Here is a 20595-nt window from a genome sequence, read left to right as displayed (position 1 = left end):
ATCGCTGGCTGTGCCTCGTCCCGGCCCTGCCTGGAACAGACCTGTTGTCACCTCCTCAGAGAAGCCTGCCAAGGGTGTCTCTTGACCTGAGCAAGATCGGAGCAGGGGATGGGGGGAAGCGGGGGGGGTCTGCCCACTGCCTGGTGGACATTTAGCCCAATGCTGGGCACGCCAGGGAGGGCCACGAGAGTGGGGCTGTGCTGGCCAGCAATACACCACAGAGGAGAGGGGCCCTCCAAATGGCCCCTTCACAGACCCACAGCACCCACTGCCAGGAGTCTCCTGGAGAGCAAGATGGGGTCCCCTGAGCCAGATGAGGGCTCTAGGGCCGTGAGAGGGGTGAGTCAGCCTGGCCAGCAAAAGTACACTGTGCATCGGTGCCCAGAGGGCCCCAGTGGCCTGGGGCTGGGCCAGCCAGTGGCCAGGTCCCAAACTGAGGGCAGGGACCCCAAGAGGCCCTCGGAGCCTGTCCCTCCAAGCATCAGGTCCTGGCTGGTCAGCAGGGCTGCAATCCTGGGTCCCACCGGGCAATGCCCTCCCCCCCGCCTCCCACAAGCCCGGCCCTGCTGCTCTCCTATCCGTGTCCTGTGGCCTCAAGCAAATGGCACCACATCTGGGACGCTCATGTGTCCCCTGGGGGTCAGGTTTACGCTTTGACGGTCACTACAGGGTCGAGGCGGACGGCGAACGTGGCATGCTCTATGCCCCAGTAACCTGCATCACAATGCCGTTACCTGCGGTGACTGGGACAGGAGGCGGTGGTCCAGATGGGTGCCTCCGTCAGCCCCCAGCCCATCCCCGCCCACACCTGTGCCCCAGGGCTGGGGGCCAGACCGCTTGCCCGGAGAGGGGACCATTCCTCCTCTGGAAGGTGATGAGGCCATCGGGTCCCGGGGGACGTGTGTCCTCAGGCCACCTGCACAGGCCAGGCTGCCATCCCACGGCCCAGCCCAGGACAGCCCTACAAGAGCTGGTTTTAGATTGCTTTCTTAGAAGCCTTGGCCGGGACAAGAACAAAGCTGAACTTTAGGAGACAAGAATCAAATAAAGGCTTGGTTTACGTGCCTAGACCCGTCAAAGCAGGGCAGGTCAAGGGCCGACCCTGTGCGGTGGCCAGAGAGGAGGGGCCGGGACCCGAGTGGGCCGAGGGCAGCGGGCACCAGCCCCACCAAGACCGCCTTTCCCCTTCCACGCCTCGGTTTCCCCCCCCCCCACAGCGAGACTCGCCATGCCCACTGGCCTATTACTGAAGGTTCTGAAGAGCCAGAAGGAACGGCAGAAATTTCTAACTGTGCTCACTCTGGCCATCCTCAAAGCCCCTGCACCATGGAACCCCGCCCCCTCCTAACGACCTTCAGGACGGAACCCACTTTGGGAAATCCCGAGGCCAGAGTCCAGCTGTGCCAGCCTCGGGGGCCCCCACCCCATTCAGACTCCACGACCTCCCCCCAGAATGAGAAAACGTGGGTAGCGAGGGGGTGGGTCTCTTCACCGCAGACCCTCCTTCGGGGAGAGCCAGGATCTAGGACCCAGGGTCACGGGTGGTCACCCAGAGCTCCTCCCGGCCCCCCACGGGCAGCGTGGCCAGCAGGTGCACAGGGAAGGAACCCAACGAGAAGGGGGTGAGGGCACCGGCCCCAGGAGCCGCACGCAGGTGCCCACACAGGTACCGAGGGACTGGCCGCAGGGTGTGCGCCCCAGGGCCTGGGCAGGATGCAGACGGGGCACAGGTTCTCGGCTGCAGCCAGGCCAAGGCCGGCCACGCAGGGCTCTAGGTGCACCTGGGGAAGCAGGGGCTCCAACAGGTACTGGGAACACGCCGAGGACTTCTCTTGGGGGCCCAGAGGACCAGAGAAGGATGGGCATTCCAAGCAGGGGTGCCTCCTCCCCAGGACCCCACGCAGGTACGGCTGCAAGGTCTGGGGGTCCTTGTCAGAAGCCCCCCCCCACCCGCCCCCCAGATCCCGAGGAGCTTCCTGAGGTGGGACAACGCAGCGGCTACCTTCTGTAGGGTCACCACCAGCCCAGGAAGGAGAGGCGAGATAAATGATAAATGAAATTAAATAAGATCATTGGGCAGGATTTAATTCTTCCAATCTAATAAGAGGTCTGGGCCTCGGCAAATGCACAGCTATCAAATACGCCCGTGGCAGGGAGGCGGGGAGGCAGGTGCCCCAGGAAACAAAGGAGCCCCTTCAGCCTCCCTGCTTCCCCTGCCCCGAGCGAGCACCAGGCCCGTCCCCGGGGCAGCCCCTCGGCCCGGCCGCCAAGCCCTGCCGTCCGGGGAGAAGCCAGCTCAGCAACGGGGACACCTCCTGAAAGTCAAGGTGCTCCGAGTTTGGTGGGGGCGGGGCAGGCCGCAGCCCCAGGACAGTGCCTCACCGGGAGGCAGGCAAGTTAGCCCGTGAGTCAGCGGGCACACGTGAGCGCGGGGGGGGGAGTGGGGGGGGGGTGGGCACCAGGGCCGCGCCTGCTGTGTGCGTCCGGGCTGTTAAGGGAGGGCGGGGAGGGAGCTTTCCAATTACAGCGCAGGCTCCGGTTACCCGGCCTGCGGGAGCGGAGGCTCACTTACACCCCACGCCCGGCAGTGCTCTGGCTGTGCCGAGCACCTCTGGCCTCGCCGGGGAGGGCGACCCTTCAAGGGTCGAGGTGTCGGTTGCCAGCACAGCACGGCCGCCAGCTGGGCGTGCCACGTCCCCAGGGGCTGGGTGAGGCACCCGCCAGTTGGGGCCTCGGGGCCTCGCTGCTAATGGAAGGGCCAGTCACCCCTCGAGGACCGGGGCTCCAGGGTGGGGTCTCGGCTGCCGGGAGCCCCTCCCCGCAGCCCCCAACATGCACCCACCGCACCTACCGTGTGCCCGCCTCCCAGCCCCTCCTCTCCAGGTGGGTGCGGACAAGGAGCCTGAGCTTCCTGCCAAGGCCAGGGCCCGGGACCTGCGTCCTGAGTCTGCAGCCACCCAGGACAAGCTTTGGGTGGCAAGAGAGGGAGGCACTGTGCAGCGGCTCGGGTCCGGACCCGCCCGGGGCCCCCAGGATCCGCTGCAGAGGAGAATCCCCCCTCGGCCTCTGCACGTGCTGGCCCCGGAGCCCCTGTGCCAGGGGAAGGGGCACGCACTTCCCGCCCTGGCTCACCGTGCCCCCCGGCACCCGGCAGCCTTCACCCCCGACCGCAGCCTGGGCCGGCATCGGGCACCACAGCTGGCTTCAACTGGCTTCAACTTCACAACAAGCGTTCGCCTGGAAGCTTTTTTTTCCTTCCCCCAAACAGAAAAAGGCAGGCTGCCAGAATCTGCAAATTCAAACGTGTGCTTATCAGTCCTTCCCCCTCGCCGCCCCAAGGAGGGTGCCACACACCCGGGGCTGGTCCTCAGAGAGGCTCAACGCACACGGGGACCCACGGCACCAGGCAGGCCACCAACGGCCATCGGAGCCGCTGCTGCTGCAGGGCCACGGAGCTGGGCACGGGCTGGGCGGACACCCCGCCAGATGGGGCAGCGGGTCCTGCATCTCAGCACGTGTCCCACGGCACGGGCTCCGACAAGGGTCCGGTCTGGTGGTCCGTGTGGCCGAGCCGGGCCCACGTCCGAGGGGCTCCTCGACACCCCAGCCCCCCCAGCCTTCACTCTCAAATACTCTGACTTTACTGTGGGTATGGGGCTGGGGGGGGGGGGCAAACAGACACGGCACGAACGGCCACACGGCCACACGGCATGAAGGAGCAGGGACTGGCCGCCGCCCCGCCAGGAGCCCGTGGACCCAGCAGGTCCGCTCTCGAGCCACAAAACGGTTCCAGAAGGCTCCCAAAGAATGAAGCAGTGTTCTGAACAGAGCCGACAATCTCCCTCACCCGTATTTGTAATTTAAATAACGTAAGCTTGAAGAGTGTCTCCCTCGGGCATAGTTTAATAACTTAAAAAGCCAGCTCCACTCGCTGGCAGACGGGCCTCCTCCCCCTTATCGGCTGGCGGGAGGTCCCCCCTTGCACCCCCCGGCTGGAGGGCGGGGCTCAGGGGCACCGGGGGCTGCCCAGACCGAGCGGGCCGGACCCCGTGGAGCCGGACCCCCTCCTCAGCCCGTTGGGCACCCTCCCCTTCCCACAGGCCTGTGGGGGTCCCGGAGCACCTGGGGGACGGGCAAGGGTCCCGGCGCCGGGGGGCGGGGGGCGCTGCCCTGGGCCGGTCACCGGCTCCTCATCCACCACGGCTGTGCCACACACCCCCGTCCTTAATATTCATAGCCTTTCTCATCTGCATATCGTGCCATAAATAGTCGAGGTAAGACACAAAGCTCCCCTGCATTTCTAATTATGCTTAAAAACCTAATGTAAATCAGACAGACACAGAAATACTCAATCAGCTGCCAGAGGGGGGGTCCAATTACACGGAGACGGGGCCACGACGTAGCAGCCCCCACCTCGGAACTCGGGGCAAGGCGGCGGCTGGTGGCGGTGGCCCCCCTGGCCCGGAGACCCTGGCCAACCTTGCACTTGCTGGCCCTGAAGCCAGAGCCAGTGTGGGGCGGGGTGGATGCCTGAGGAGCCTCAGCAACACCTCCCCCCCCCCACCCCCCTCCGCCCAGGGCCAGCCAGCCGGCCTCACCTTCTCCCTAAGGGCTCCCAACGCCCGGCCTCCTTCCCACTGCCCACCTCAGCAGGGGCCACTCCCCCTGGCAGTGAGGGTTGACCCCATGGGCGGAGCATCTCTACTTCCCTGTCTCCACGTTCAACCCCCTGGACACTCTGGCCCTCCCGCGGGCTCGGTTCACACAGTAGGGCGGAAACAGACGGATGTCCCCCACCCCCACTCTGGAATGGAGTTGGGGACGGGGCGCCAAGCCACCGAGGGGCCAAGAGGACAGGTCAGCGGGTCCTCTGAGTCCCGAGGGTGCTCCAGCCCCGCACAAGCAGGACAGAGGGGGCTTCGGCACCACGCTCTGGGGCCAGTCCCCCTGTCTGCAGGGACACGGGGCATCGGGACCTGCAGAACAGAAGGGTCTGGGGGACGGAGGCCACACCAGCCGCTTAGAGCCCAATACAGTACCAGCCCTCACAGACGGGCACCACGGGGGCCTCTGGGGCTCCAGCAGGTGGCATGGACCCAGGTCTCGGGGCGCCTGGGGGCTGCCACCTGGTGAGCCCGGGGGTGCACATGCCGACAGCCGGGAGCCCGCCCGCTGCCCTGCACCAGAGCCCCACAGCATCTGCCCGCCTCCTTCCCCTCAAGAGAGTCCCCAAATGCCCCTGGCCCTGCCTTCCCGGGCGGCCCCAAACACAAGCCCCACTTCCTGTCCAGGATTCAGGGCACCTGGGCTGGCCCGGCCCCGCCCTTCCCAGGGGGCAGTGGCAGTGGGACTGCCTCAGGGGACATGCAGGAGGCTGGGCCCAAGTGACACGGGGGTTGCCCCACTCTGCCTTTAGACAAGGAGACACAGAGATGCCTGCTGCCCGCATCTGCCTGGCATCACGCCCAGACCTATTTTTAAGCCCATTTACTAGAAATCCCACAAATTAAAGGAAATACGGATAATGCAGTAAGAATCCTGGGGGCCGAATAAAAGCTACACATAATTGTCCTCGTGCTCCAATGTGAGAATCTTAACCACAAACCCAGATCTCCCCAAGCCCTTGTGCAAGGCGGAGGCATCCTGCCGCGCGAAGGTGGGGGGAGCAGGAGGGGGCAGGTCCGTGCTTGGCCCGCGATCAGAGGCACAGGCCGCGGCATACAGCCGGGGCCATAAAAGGTAATTACTGATATGAAAAATAAAGATCGTAAATACGAACGCCCGACTTTATAGCCTGGGAATGAGGATTACTGCCAGGGCGGTGGGTTCCAGAGGCGGCTCCCCTGTGCCACAGGTGGGGGCACCGGGCTGGCCCCCACCCCACTTTCTCATGTGTCTCCCGTGGCAAGCTGGGGGGTAGGGGCCGCAGAGCCCCAGACCTTGCGGAATCTGTGGGGCACGGACAGGACCAGCCAGAGAGGCCGGGAACGGCGGGGTGCAGTGCTCACACCGGGAGGGTGGGACCCCCCCCCCCCCCCCCACCGACGGCTGGCCCCCACACCTCAGGGGTGGGGGTTGAGACAGAGGACAAAGCCACGTGCCTGTCAGAGACACAGCTGGTGGGCACCACGTTCTCTGAAGACCCTCAGCACCCTGGGGCACATGCTCACCACCCTTGGGAGCCCAGGGCCCCAGCCCTCCCCGGCTCATTCCCACCTGCCAGGTAGCGGCTATGCGGGCATCCAGCTGGCGGCACCTTCACCAGAACCCCCCGCGCTGCCTGCTCGCCCCAAGCCCTCCCAGACCCACACGCCTCCTGGGAGCCTGTGGGTGGGGGTCTGCACAGGTGGCAGGGAGCAGAGGAGGTGGAGAGAGAGGGATGTGTGTGTGTGTGTGTGTGTGTGTACCACTACCTTCTAGGCTGAAGGAGACCCTTCCCCCAGGGGCTGGGGGAGGGGGGCAGTGGCAGGCCCTCCCCAGGCCTGGTCCCCAGTTGCCCTGGAATCCCACGGAGGTCAGGGAGCCCGCGGCCACCAGCTCACGTCCTGCCAGATGCCAGGTGGCCTCCTACGGCCTGGCCGGGGCACAGTGGGGTGAGGTCAGGGCTCCTGCTGCCCCAGGCACACGGGACTGAACCCCAGGCTGCCAGTAGCCACTCGGACAGACAGCAGGCCCCGCACCTGGCACCCGTCCCACGAAGACGCTTCCCCCGGCCCTGCAGAACACCAGGCTCCCCAAGTCCCGCTGCAGGGCCTGCCCTTCTCACTGGGGGGACCTGGCACGGGGGTCAGCTGGGAATCAATCGAGCCTGTGGGAGAAGCTGGAGGTAGAGGGAAGACAGCAGGGGAAGGAGCCAAGAGAGGCAGGTCAGGGAGCGGTGGGCGGACGGGCCACGCTGGCCGCCCCCAGCCAGATGCCCCAAAAGCACCAGCTCAGAGAAGGGCCGAGAGGCTGACGGCAGGCGGGCAGGCTGGGCGGGAGGCAAGCTCGGAAATACACAATCGTGGACCCCAGGTGGACGGGACGCCGTTCAGAGAATTATCAAACACCTGGAAATGACCATCACAGGGAGGCGGGGCCGCCGGGCCGCCGCAAGGTCGTCCCAGGACCACCACCGTCCGGGAGGACGCCCTCCGACTCCCTTTCTACCCAGGCTCTGCCGAGTTACAAGTAAACGTGCTCGTTTTCGTCCAGGAAAGATGCAAACTTTCTCTCCGCTGGAAAAGACAGCCCCAAAGGCGCGGGGTTTTGCTCTGCAGGACACGAGCCAGCCGCGGGTCTGGCCTGGCAGGTCCGGGAGACCGCCGGTTCGTTCCCCTTCGGGCCTCGGTGTCCGCGGCTCCTCGGGCGCCCTCACAGTCACCTTCCAACCCGCCATCTCCTCCTCCGTGAGGTCAGCACATCTGCAACCACGCTCACCTCGCACGTGCACGCGGGTCTGGGGCCTAAGTGAAAACACTATGCGCCAACGGACATCCCGCGGGCTGGCCCGCAAGCCTCCCGTCGAGTGAGCCCAGGGGGCAGCAGACCCCGGCCTCCCTGACGGTCTTCTTCTGTTTGGCGGTTTATTCCCCCCGCCCCAAGACTATTCCGTCCCTGGCAGGTGGCCTAATCTGTCAGCCCACCCGTATCCCACGTAACGTGTGGTCCGGGCCACGTCCCTTCTCCGTGGCAAGGGCCGGGAAGGAGCAGTTGCCGGGGTCCCGGCTGGTCTCCACCACCCTTGTCTGGGGCACCGCCGGAGCCGGGAGCCAGCGAGCGGGCCGACGGCCGGCTTTCCAGTGTGACCACGGGGAGACTCCGAGGGGCAGGTGAGGGGTCTCGCCTGTGCGGTCAGTCGTGTTCGTTCATCAGTCAAGGGAAGAGCTCACATCCGCCGCAAAGGAAATCCTCTCTCTCATCAGACGAGGCAAGGTGAGCCGCTCTCCATGTTCACTTCTGACCCGTGGCCGGTGCCGCAGGCTGTGTCCAGACCTTTCTCACGTTGGGATTTCTGAAGGGGTTTGTGACTCAGAGTCTCTCGGAGAGAGACTTCATACGTAATAAGTAACTTCACAAACCTAATACTTTCGGAATTCCCACAATATAAAGAGAAGGAAATTCTAATATTGTAAATGAGCTAGCATTTTAAGGAGGGAGCCCTTTGCAGAGAAAACAACCAGCTCAAAAAGTATTTCCAAGCAAAACTCCAAATGTCCACAATCTTGAACAAATGAGAGTGCTCCGGTAACTTGGGTTAAAAAAAAAAAAAAATTAAAAACAACCTGATGTCTTTTCTTTAATTTATAAATCCAGCATGGATTTTATTATCACGATCTGGATGTGTTTTCTCATGAGGAAAGTAGTTAATCGGAATTTCCCAAACTCTTTACACCGTTCGACCAATCAGAGAAGCTACTGATACACGCACGTGTGTTCCCGACTAGGAAAAAATAGAAAATCTATGGTCGACTCTACTGAATAACTCAAACTGATGCCAAAACTTGTATCAAAATTGTGTTGAATTTCTACTTCCGGGAATATGGAACACGGGAGTGATTCTTTAAAATCTCTCTTTGTTGGGGCGCCTGGGTGGCTCAGCCGGTTAGGCGTCCAACTCTTGATTTCAGCTCGGGTCATGATCTCATGGTTCGTGAGATCGCGCCCCGAGTCGGGCTCTGCGCTGATGATGGGGCGACTGCTTGGGATTCTCTCTCCCTCTCTCTGCCCCTCTCCTGCTCATGCACACGCACGCTCTCTCTCAAAATAAATAAACATTAAAAAATAAAGATAAAAAAATGGAATCTCTGTCAAGATAATTCCGGCATCTGTCATCCAAAAACACGTAACACATAAACAGCACATAAAGGCACTCAGTGAACCAGGAAAGGGGGAAACCTCCTCAACCTGAAAAAGTGCGCACGTGAAAAACCCACAAGTAACATCATACTCAGCAGCAGAAAACTGACTGCTTTCCTCCTAAGGTCAGGAAAAAGGCAAGGAAGTCAACACTGTACAAGGGGCCCTCACGGAGCCCAGTGGGCAAGAAAATGAAATAAAGCAAAAGTAGTTAGAAAGGAAAAAAATGAAACTATCTCTATTGTAGGTGACATGATCTCGTACACAGAAAACTCTGAGGAGTCGGCCAAAAAACTATTAAAACCAATAAACAAGTTCAGCAAGTTTGCAGGCTATATGATCAGTAGACAAAACTCAAACACAGTTCTGTACGCTACAAATAATCTGAAAATGAAATTAGTAACTAATTTCGTTTCCAATGACATCAAAAAGCACAAAATACTTAAATAAATAAATTCCACAGAAGTAGTGTAAAAACTTACACTTTGAAAGCTGTAAAACTGTGTTGAAAGAAACTACGGATGTAAATAAATGGGAAGATACCTATGTTCACGGATTAGAAGGTCTAACATCGCCAACGCAGCAGATACTCCCCAAACTGACCCACAGATTTCAGTGGGATCCTAATCAAAACCCCAGGTGACATCACCACAGAAATTGTCAAGCCGATCTTAAGATTCTTATGGAAACCCAAGGAATCCAGAATAACCAAAACAATGCTGACAAAGAACAAAGTTGGAGCACTCATACTTCCCACCTTGAAGACTTACTACAAAGCTCCAGTAATCAAAACGGTGTGGTGCTAACATGAGGATATACAGATCAATGGAATCAAAGTGGGAGTCTAGAAACAAACAACAAGGGGGCCAAGACCATTCAACCGGAAAATAACAACCTTTTCAAACTATGGTGCTGGGACACCCGGACGTCCACATGTAAAGGAAGGAAGTTGGACCCTCACCTCACACCACATACAAGAATTAACTTAAAACACACCAAAGATTTGAATGTAGGAGATAAAATGATACGACTCTTAAAACACAGAGGAAGGGGCACCTGGGTGGCTCAGTCGGTTGAGCGTCCGACTTCGGCTCAGGTCATGATCTCACGGTCCGTGGGTTCGAGCCCCGCGTGGGGCTCCACGCTGATGGTGCAGAGCCTGCTTGGGATTCTCTCTCTGCCTCTCTCTCTCTGCCCCTTCCCTGCTCACTCTCTCAAAATAAGTAAATAATCTTTAAAAAAATTAAGTAAATAAGTAAACGTGCTTGTGTAGATGTGATGGGAACATAAGTGGATGCAGCCAGTGTGGACGAGGGTCTGGAAGTTCTTCAAAAGATTCAATATGGAGTTGCCATAACCCAGCAACTTCACTCCTAGGTACAGCCAACAGAAATGAAAACAAATATCCATGTAAAAACCAGTATATGAACGGCAGCATTATTCGCAATAGCCAAAAAGTGGAAACAACCCAAAGCATCCATCAACGGATGAATGGATAAATGAAATGTGGCAAAACCAAACAATGGAACATTATCCATACATAAAAAGGAATGAAGTACTGACAGATGCTATCACATGGATGAACCCTGAAAAAATCATGCTAAGAAAAAAAAAGCCACAAAAGACTATATTACACGATTCCATTTATATGAAACGTCCAGAACAAGCAATTTATTTATTTTTATTATTTTTTTAAATGTTTATTTTTGAGAGACAAAGAGAGTGCACAAGCAGGGGAGGGGCAGAGAGAGAGGGAGACACAGAATGGGAAGAAGGCTCCAGGCTCCGAGCTGTCAGCACAGAGCCCGACGCGGGGCTCGAACTCATGAACCATGAGATCGTGACCAGAGCCGAAGTTAAACGCTCAACTGACTGAGCCACCCACGTGCCCCCAAAACAAGCAATTTATAAAGACGTAAAACAGATGAGTGGTTACCTTGGGCTGGAGGTGGTGGGGGGATCAGGGAGGAAAAGAGGGAATCAGAGTGACAGCCAAAGGGCATAGAATTTCTTTCTGCGAAATTCTTTCAGAATTTTCTTTCTGAAAATGTCCTAAAATTGACTGTGATGATGGCTGCACAACTCCAAGTAGATTAAAGACCACCGGATTGTGTGCCTACAAGTGACCCGTATGGTGTGTGAATTATATCTCAATAAACCTTTCTTTCAAAGAGAAAAAAATTACAGATCCGCCAAAATGAAATTTTAAATGACAAGAGACCCACAGGAAGGTGTTGGGGGGAGTACAGAGAAAGAAACAAAAAGACAAACAGAATCGAAAAATAAAATGGCAGACTGAAGCCCTGGCATACCAAATGTAAATGGCCTAAATATACCAATTAAAAGACAGAGATTGGCAGAGTAGATGAAAACACAGGACCCAATTATAAGTGGTCTATAAGAAATCCACTTTCAAACATAATGATACAGATAATTTCAAAAAAACAGGAAAAGGTAAATCATGCAAACATAATCAAAAGAAAACAGGAGTTGCTACATTAATATCAAGTAAAGTAGATTTCGGAGCAAAGAAAATTATCAGAGACAAAGAAAGACATTTCACAAGGACCAAAGAGTCAACCCACCCAGAAGGCACAGATGTACTCAACGTATCTGTACCAGAAACAGAATAGCTAAATATATGAAGCACAAATGGACAGAACTTAAAAGACAGAGACAAATCCACCATCGCATCCGGGGACTTGGACAACCCTCTGTCGACAGAGCAAAAGTACAGAGAGAGCCAAAGTCAACTAACAGGATCTGATCAGCACTCGCAGAGCTGTCCATCCGACAGCAGCAGAATACACACTCTTTTCAAGTGTCCGTGGAACCTACAGCAAGACAAGCAATATCCTGGAAACAAACGTCAAGAAATTTAAAAGAACTGAAATCATTCCGGGTGTGTTTTTCCACCACTATGAAATCAAGTTAGACATCAATAATCTAAAGTAACAAGGAAATCTCCAAACACTTGGAAATATTAGCAACACCCCTCTAAGTCACCCACGTGTCAGAAGAAGTCTTCAGGAAATCAAGTGAATGAAAAGGAAAATACAACATATCCAAACCTGTGGGACACTACTTAAGAGCAGAGAGGAAAATTTATAGCTTATACTAAGTACTTGTAGTAGGAAAAATTTCAAATCAATAACCTTAAGCTCTCATCTCAAGAACGTAGAAAAAGAAGCAAAATAAACTGAAAAAAAAAATAATGATGAGGGCAGAAATCAATCATATTGAAAATATAAAAAAATAGAGAAAAAAAATCAATGAAACAGAATTGGTTCTTTTAAAAAAAATTTTTTTACATTTATTTGTATTACATACATTTACGTTTATTTACATAAACGAACCGCGAGATCATGACCTGAGCCGGTCGTAAGCTTAACCAACCGAGCCACCCAGGCGCCCCAAGAATTGGTTCTTTTAAAAGATCAATGAAAGTGACAAACTTCTATCATGACTGACAAGAAAAAGAGAGAGAAGACAAATTAATCACCAGTATCAGAAATGAAGCAAGGGATATCACTACAGACCCTGCAGATGAAAAAAAATAATACGGACAACTTTCTGCACATAAGCCTGACAACATAAATAACCAATTCCTAAGGGAAAAAACCTACCACAATTCACCTAATATGAAACAGGGCATTTGAATAGCCTTCTAACTATTCAGGAAATTGAATTTGTAACTTTAAAAATTCTCAAAAAAGAAATCTCCGAGCCCAGATGGTTTCCCCGGAGAATTCTACCAAACATCGAAAGGCGGATTAACACCACTTGTACACAATCTTTTCCAGGAAACAGAAGAGGAAGGAACACTTCCCAATTCACTTACGAAGCTAGTATTACCCTGATGTCAAAACCAAAGATGACACAAGAAAGAAAACTGCACACCAACGTTCCTTGTGATACAGATGCAAGACCCTGAACAAAATATGAATAGAATTCAACAACATATAAATAAAATCAGGGGCGCCTGGGTGGCTCGGTCGGTGAAGCGTCCAACTTCGGCTCAGGTCATGATCTCATAGTCCGTGAGTTTGAGCCCCGCGTCGGGCTCTGTGCTGACAGCTCAGAGCCTGGAGCCTGCTTCCCATTCTGTGTCTCCCTCTCTCTCCGCCCCTCCCCTGCTCATGCTCTGTCTCCCTCTGTCTCAAAAATAAATAAAAACATTAAAAAATAATAATAAAATAAAATCATACGCCACGACCGAGTGGGATTTATTCCAGGGAGGCAAGTCAGATTCAACATTTTAAAATCAATCCACGTAACCCACTATCACCAGACTGATGAAGAAAAATCACATGAACGTACCATTCAATGCAGAAGTATTTGACGATAGTCAACATCCACCCACAATAAAAACTCTCAGAGAATTTCCTCAACTTGATAAAAAAGCATCTACAAAAATCTTACAGCTGATGCTTTCTCCTTAAGATGGGGACTATGGCAAGGACATCCTCCTCACCATTGTTACTCAACACAGTGCAATAAGGCAAGAAAATGCATACAGATTAGAGAGGAAGAAATAAAAAAAGCTGTCCCTATTTGCCGATGACAGGATTGCCTACATAGAAAATCCCAAGGAATCCACCAAAAAAACCTTCTAGAATAAGTGAGTCTATCAAGGTCACAGGATACAAGATAAACAACTGTGTTTCTATATACAATCAATTACCAAGATGATACTATGATCGTTCAGAAAAATCTATATGTAAGGGGTGCCTGGCTGGCTCAGTTGGTAGAACATGAAATGGATCTCAAAGTTGTGAGTTCCAGATCCACACTGGGGGTAAAGTTTACTAAACAAAACAAAACCAACCAACCAACCAACCAAACAAACAAACAAACAAACAACAGTGGCGTCTGGGTGGCTCAGTAGGTTAAGTGTCTGACGTCGGCTCAGGTCATGATCTCATGACTTGTTGGTTCAAGCCCCGTGTCAGGCTCTGTGCTGACAGCTCACAGCCTGGTGCCTACTTTGGATTCTGTGTCTTCCTCTCTCTCTGCCCCTCCCCTGCTTGCACTCTGTCTCTTTCTCTCTCTCAAAAATAAACATTAAAAAAAAACCCACACAGGTAGGGCCTCCAGTACGGCTCAGTCTGTTAAGCATCCAACTCTTGGTTTCCGCTCAGGTCATGATCTCATGGTTCATGAAATTGAGCCCTGCGTTGGGCTCTATGCACTGATAGCATGAAGCCTGCTTGGGATTCTCTCTGTCTCCCCCTCTCTGCCACTCCCCTGCTCATTCTCTCCCTCTCCCTCTCTCTCAAAAATAAATAAACTTAAAAAAAGCTACACAAAAACATAAACAAAAACAAAAGATGCACAGGACTTGTATGCCGAAAACTACAAAATGCTGATGAAAGAAATCTACATCTAAATAAATGGAGAGACATACCATGTTCATGGATGGAAAGATGACACAAGAAGATTCTCCCCAAAGAATTCTCCCCAAATTTATATACAATCCTACCTATTAACACAATCCTCCCAAAATTCCCGCGTATTTTTTTGTAGATATAGACAAGATTGACCAAAAATGTATATGAAAAGGCAAGGAACTAAAATAGGTGAGAGAATTTTTAAGAGGAATTCAGTGGAAGAAATCAACCCGCCTGATATAAAGACTTTCCAGACAGCTATAGTGACTAAGACAGCATGACTGACAGATCAATAACAGAATAGAGAACCCTAAAAAAGGCCCACAATTATGTCCAAGTAACTTTTTATAAAGATGCAAAAGCAATTCAGTAAAGGACAGTCAGCCTTTTCAGCAAACAGTGCTTGAGCAAGTGCATATCCAGAGGCAAACAAAATGAACCTCGACCTCACACTGCGTACCAACTTAATCCAAAAGAGATTGAGAACGTACCTGTGTGACTTAAAACTAGAAAAAAGGACAGGAGAATTAACTTCAGAATCTAGGGCTAGACACAGCATTCTTCCCTAAGCAAAAACTCGTAAACTTGACTTTATCAAAATTTTAAACTTTTGCTCGTCAAAAGACCCTGTTAGGAAGATGGAAAGACCGGCTGGGAGAAAATACTTGCAAAGCACATGGACGACCAAGGGTTAGTATACATGCTACATAAAGAAGCCCCACATGTCAACAGTGAAACACAGTCCAATTAGAAAATCGGCAAAAGGAGCTCTTGGGGGTGCTCAGTCGGTTAAGGATCCAACTCTCGGTTTCGGCTCAGGTCGTGATCTCCCGGTTCGTGAGTTCGAGCCCCATGACGAGCTTGGTGTTCACAGCGCAGAGCCTGCTTGGGATTCTCTCTCTCCCCTCCACTGGTCGCTCTCGTTCTCTCTCAAAATTAATACGATTTAAAAGAAATCGGCAAAAGACACGGAGACATTTCACAAGAGGACATATAGATGGCAAACAAGCACACGAAGGATGTTCCCCGCCATCAGCCATCAGGAAACGCAAATTAACGCCACTACGAGATGCGCCACAAACTTACTAGAACGGCTACAGCCCCAACAGCAGCAACACCAAATGCTGGTGACGGAGGGGGACGATGGATCACTTACAGAAGAGACCAGGGTGGTGGCTGTCAGAGGCTACGGGGTGGGGGTGGGAGGGGCCCCGGGGGGCCTGTGGAGGGTGCACTGGGTCTCTCGGTAGTGCTACCTGGTCCAATAACAGCTGTACTGAGATACCACAAAATCCACCCGTTCCCTTTTATGAGCAAGTAACCTTCCCTACAGGGACGCACCACTTTGTTTTTCCGTTCATTCTGTACGATTCACAACTGCTCGTGAACCTAGGATTACCTCAAAATACAAAGCTAAAACGAAAACCAAAAAGCATCAGCGTGTCAACGTAAGATATCCCAAATCCTCGCTCACTGTAACACGCCATGCGAACATTAAACGCAACGAACAGCACTCAGGTAGCTCCGCGTGATCAGTCAGCACATGATGCAAACAGTGCTCGGACGGCAGGTACTTTGCTCATCTGTCCTCATCACAGATCAGAGGAACACGCTCCCGGCCACTCTGACAAGGTGTGGCAGGCACACGCGTGTGTAGGACAGGCAGGCCCCCATCACCTTCCACTCGCGGCCCTCTGTGTCAGAGAGAAGCTAGTCACCCCCTTCCAAAGACATAACAACACGGGACAAAGAAGTGTGACTACAGGCCCAAGAATATCAAAGGGCGTCTTCTGTTACCAAGGGGAAGAGAAGTATCTTGTCTTAGAGGGAAATGGCTGTTTGTCCCAGCAGGCGGAAGGGGACAGCTCTGTCGGTCAAGCATCTGACGCCGGCTCAGGTCACGACCTCACGGCTCCCAAGTTCGAGCCCCCCATCGGGCTCTCTGCTCTCAGAGCCTGGAGCCTGCTTCACATCCTCTGTCCCCTCTCTCTCTGCCCCTCCCCTGCTCACGCACCCTCTCTCTCTCTCAAAAATATATAAACTTAAAAAAAAGCACCTAAAACTTCAAATGGACATATGGGAAACCGTAGGAGGTTTGCACAAAGTGATCTTTATTTCTCTTGCTTGGTAATACCTGTAAATAGGGGCTCCTGGGTGGCTCAGTCGGTTGAACGTCCGACTCTGGCTCAGGTCATGATCTCACGGCTTGTGGGTTCGAGCCCCGCGTCGGGCTCTGTGCTGACGGCTCGGAGCCTGGAGCCCGCTTCGGATTCTGTCTCCCCCTCTCTGTGCCCCTCCCTTGCTCACCTTCTGTGTCTCTCCGTCTCTCAATAATAAATAAATGTTAAAAAAAAAAAAATTAAAGTTCTTCACTCCCAAAGCAGTGACGTTTCCTCGCAAAGGCGTTCCTGATTTCCAAGACTATAATTATTCGATTAACAAGCACCCAGGCGAAAGCCAGGCGTCGTCCCACAGCGGAATGTTCACCTCTTCCGATGGCTCTGATTTCGTCTTCTCCTGACTCTCCAGCCCGGTACTTTCCCGGGGGCCCGCGGCCTCGGGCGTGTGAGTCGGGGCACGCGGGGTTTACCGCGGCGCCGGGACGTCCCCACCGCACCTCCAGAACCGCCCCGGAGGAGGCCTCGGCTGCCCAGCCAGAGCCCTCCAGGGTTAAGCTTGAACTGTCAAGGGCCGTTCGTAGGAAGAGAATTCTCACACGTTCCCTTCCAGGAGACGGGTCTCTCCACACCGTCCATTTATGGCCTTCCTCTGGGGGAAAGAACGATCACGGCCTCACACGACGCTTAGGTTGCGTGCAGGGGTTAACCTCCTCCGGGCCGGCGCCGTAGGGCTCCCTGGGAGACCGCCGGGCCCTGTCTGGCCATCAGCAGGTGCCTCCTGCTGCCCGGGAGCTGCCGGCCAGACAGGGACGCTGATGCCTCCCGAGGAGGCGTGCCGCACGGCTCACCCCCAGCAAGGGGACCCCGTGTCCAGGCGCCTTTCCTTGTGCGGAGGCGCGGGCTGCAGACCAAGGCCCCCACGGACCGCGGTGGGTGGTGGCCGTGGGGCTCTGGGGCGGAAAACCCTTCCTCCCCCGGAGACCCACCGCCGGCCCTCTTTCTGTACATAGCGTGGAAACATTCCAAAGGGAACATTCTGTACATCGCGAGCGCCATCTCCCTAGCCTCTCGGTTCAGAAGCAGAGACCTTTCCGGAGTCTCTTTCCCTTTCATGGCAGCGGAGCAATCTGCAGTGCTCCCTGAGAACCTGCCCCCACCCCCCCCCCCCGCCCCCCGACGGAGCCGCCGGGGCTGGCTGCGCAGCCGAGAAGGACCTCCGGAACGTGCACGGCTCCTATGCTCTGGGGGGGGGGGGGGGGGGGGGAGCCGGTGTCCCCCGCGGCCGTCGAGGCCACTGGGGCCACCGGCCACACCCTCGCGCTCCCCCGCCGTGTGGCACGGTGAATCACACAGAACGCAGCGAAACTCGCTCTCGAAAACCGTATTTGGAGCTCAGTTATGACCACGAGAGGATGCTGCTAGGAACGCTTACCCAAAACTTGGAAATGCGGCAAAGGGTAACCGTGTGCAAAGGGTAACCGTCTCCGGGTGACAGGAGGAAGGGTCCGGCGGGCCCTTCCACCGAGGATTAGCTCCTTCAGATCCTTCTGTCTGACTTACTATCTGACGTGCGTTACCTCCGGACCGGGTCGTGTCAGCCCTTAGATCGGTGCCCAGAAGGGGGGCAAACGGGGATTTCTGCGTGTAGCAAAGGGAGCCCCGAAGGTGCTCGTCTTCCTGTCCCGTGGGACACCGAGCAATCCTGTAACCAACCGAGCAACCAGACTCCAATACTCTTTCTTCGGCGACTAGAAACACGCAGTTCCTCAAATGCACTTGCAACCGGCTTTCCTGTCTACACCACGGAGTATTACTTAGCCTTAAAAAGGAGGGGAATCCCGGCACCTGCTACAACCGGACGAACCCGGAGGGCACCGTGCTGAGTGACGTCAGCCCGTCACAGGGGGACACGTCCTGTAGCAGTGGACGCTCACAGGAGGCCCTGGAGGAGTCGGAGCCACGGACACGGAGAGCGGGAGGGTGGGGCTGGGGGAGGGGAGGGTCCACGTGTAACGGGACAGAGTCCAGCCTGGGAAGACGCACACGTTCTGGGGACGGAAGGGACGGCTGCGCGACAGTGTGACTGGGCTTGACGCCCTTGAACTGCGCCCTTAAAAGCGGCCACGATGATAGATTTTATGTCATGTGTATTTTTCCATTAGAATTTTTTAAGTAATAATTTATCAGACCTCCACGTGAAAGGTGCGAGAGTCAAATGTCAGGAACAGAAGAGAAACGTGACCTTTGGCGGAAGGATTCCAAGGGGGACACAAACAGCAGCAGCCACAAAGGGCATTGTTGGCAAACTGGACCAACCAATTTTCTCACCGAAATCGAGAATTCAAAAGATCAGCACCAAGAAAAAAAAGGCAAGAGGACGAAGAGATATTTACAATACCTGTAAGGCAAATTTGTGTGGTCAGGACCTTGAAAGAATTCTACAAGCCAATCCAGAAAAGGACAACTCAGCTGGGAGGGAGGGGAAAGCTGAGAACAGGCACTCAGGGGACAGCATCCAAAGGCACCGGAGAAGGAGGGAGGATTAGTCACCAGGGAGATGAAGCAGAGCCTCCAAGGGGAGGGAGGGGCCGGGGTGGGGGGCCAGCTACCTGTACCCCCCCCCCGCCCCGGGCTCACCCCACACACACCAGGTCGTTTGGCCGAGGCTGTCTGTCCGCGCCCCGCAGCAGAACCGACCCCAGAGCCCGTGACAGATTAGATGCTGGAAACATGGGGAGCCCCCCCCCGCAAGGAACACCTGCCCACTAAGAACCTCTAGACAGCAGGTGCCGCGGGGACACAGGGACAGATGAAGGGAGCCTCGGCCCACTCCCTTACCTGGGATCCAACGGCACACCGTCCAGGTGGCAGGAGCTCGGCTGGCGGGCGGGCCGGGGGGGGGGGGGGGAGAGGTCTGGGGGGTGACACTTTGGCCCTGTCCACCTGCACCCCGGTCACACACTGGTGTGTCAGCTGCATGAAAACAGATCGAACTCTGCGCTTAGGATCGTGCACATTCCTGTGAGCTGCACGGCCAGGTGAGCGACGAGTCCGAGACCTGACCGGTGAACTTAAACGCCTCTGTGCACTTCGCTACCCAGAGGTGTGCTTTTTACGGGGGAAAAACCAGGTAAGTGACGTCGCTCTACTAACAGCTTTCCGACGATGAAAATCTCCGCCACGCAGCTCAACAATCCACACGCGGGTTTTTAAAAAGTGTCGGCGGGCGGCACCGAGGCTGCGGGTGCACCCCCACACCCTGTGCTGTAGCAGCGCCCCCCTCCCCAGGACGGCCACCCCCTCGGCCTAGAGCTCCCAAGGCCTCAGAACCCCATCTCCACGGCAGAGCGGACACACAGGCGGGAGGCTAGAAAATCCCAGGTCTTGTCACAATGGTCGAAATGTCCGGGTGCTGCGCAGCGTTTTTATCCGAGCTTGCGAGGAACGCCACACCCCCCTTTTACAGGTAGGGAAACCGAGGGTCTGCGTGGGGAGCCAACTGGCTCGCCGGCCCAGGAACTTGACCTGAATCTCGAGAGTGGACTTCAGGCCTCCTGGTGCAGACAGAACTCGGGGACCGAATGTTCCTGGGCCACAAGCCGCTGAGGGCACGTGCACCAGAGGGACCCACCCCAGAGCCAGAGAGCAAGGGGGACAAGGGTCCAGGCTCAGGGTCCTGGGCGTCGGCCGCGTGGGGGTGGAGGCAGGTGGGGCCAGAGCCCCAACCCCGGGGCACAACCCCCTCCCCCCCCACCAGCCTGGGCCCCTCCAGGGACAGGCGCCCGGGAGCCCCTGGGAGCAGCGAGGGAGCCACAGGGGAGCCTGGGGGCTGACGCGCAGGACCACCCTCCGTCCCAAAGCCGGGAGAGCCGGGGCCACTGCCGCCAGCCACAGCCACAGCCACCGTCACTGTCACCACCCGCTCCAGCCGCTGCCGCACCTCTCTGATTCCCTAACGGTTCCCCGGGGAGCACTGAAGGTAAATATGTTAATTTGACTTCAATCACGGCTTTTTAAAACAAAGTGCACGCTCTATCGGTTTAGGGCACGGAACCTGAAAACTACTCACTCGAACGTCTGGGCATTCCATCCTGGGCAAGGACACTGACCACGAGGGGCCAAGGGGACGGCCGAGGGGGCACCAGGGGAGGCCGGCCCGCCAGCTCCCCCGTGAGATCAGCCCCCTGTGCCGCTGCCTGGCTGCTCACAGGGGACACTTCCCACCAGCACAAGGCTCGACTCGGGCC

General features: G+C 55.3%; 1 protein-coding gene across 1 annotated transcript in view; it reads right to left on the bottom strand.

Annotated features, from left to right (window-relative positions):
• NACC2 (NACC family member 2) overlaps positions 1 to 20595 on the bottom strand; it is a 66025-nt gene that overhangs the window by 31389 nt on the left and 14041 nt on the right.

This window comes from Prionailurus viverrinus, chromosome D4, assembly GCF_022837055.1.
Source record: "Prionailurus viverrinus isolate Anna chromosome D4, UM_Priviv_1.0, whole genome shotgun sequence".
In the NCBI taxonomy this organism is placed as follows: Eukaryota; Metazoa; Chordata; class Mammalia; order Carnivora; family Felidae; genus Prionailurus; species Prionailurus viverrinus.
This window is presented reverse-complemented; position numbering and strand designations above follow the sequence as displayed.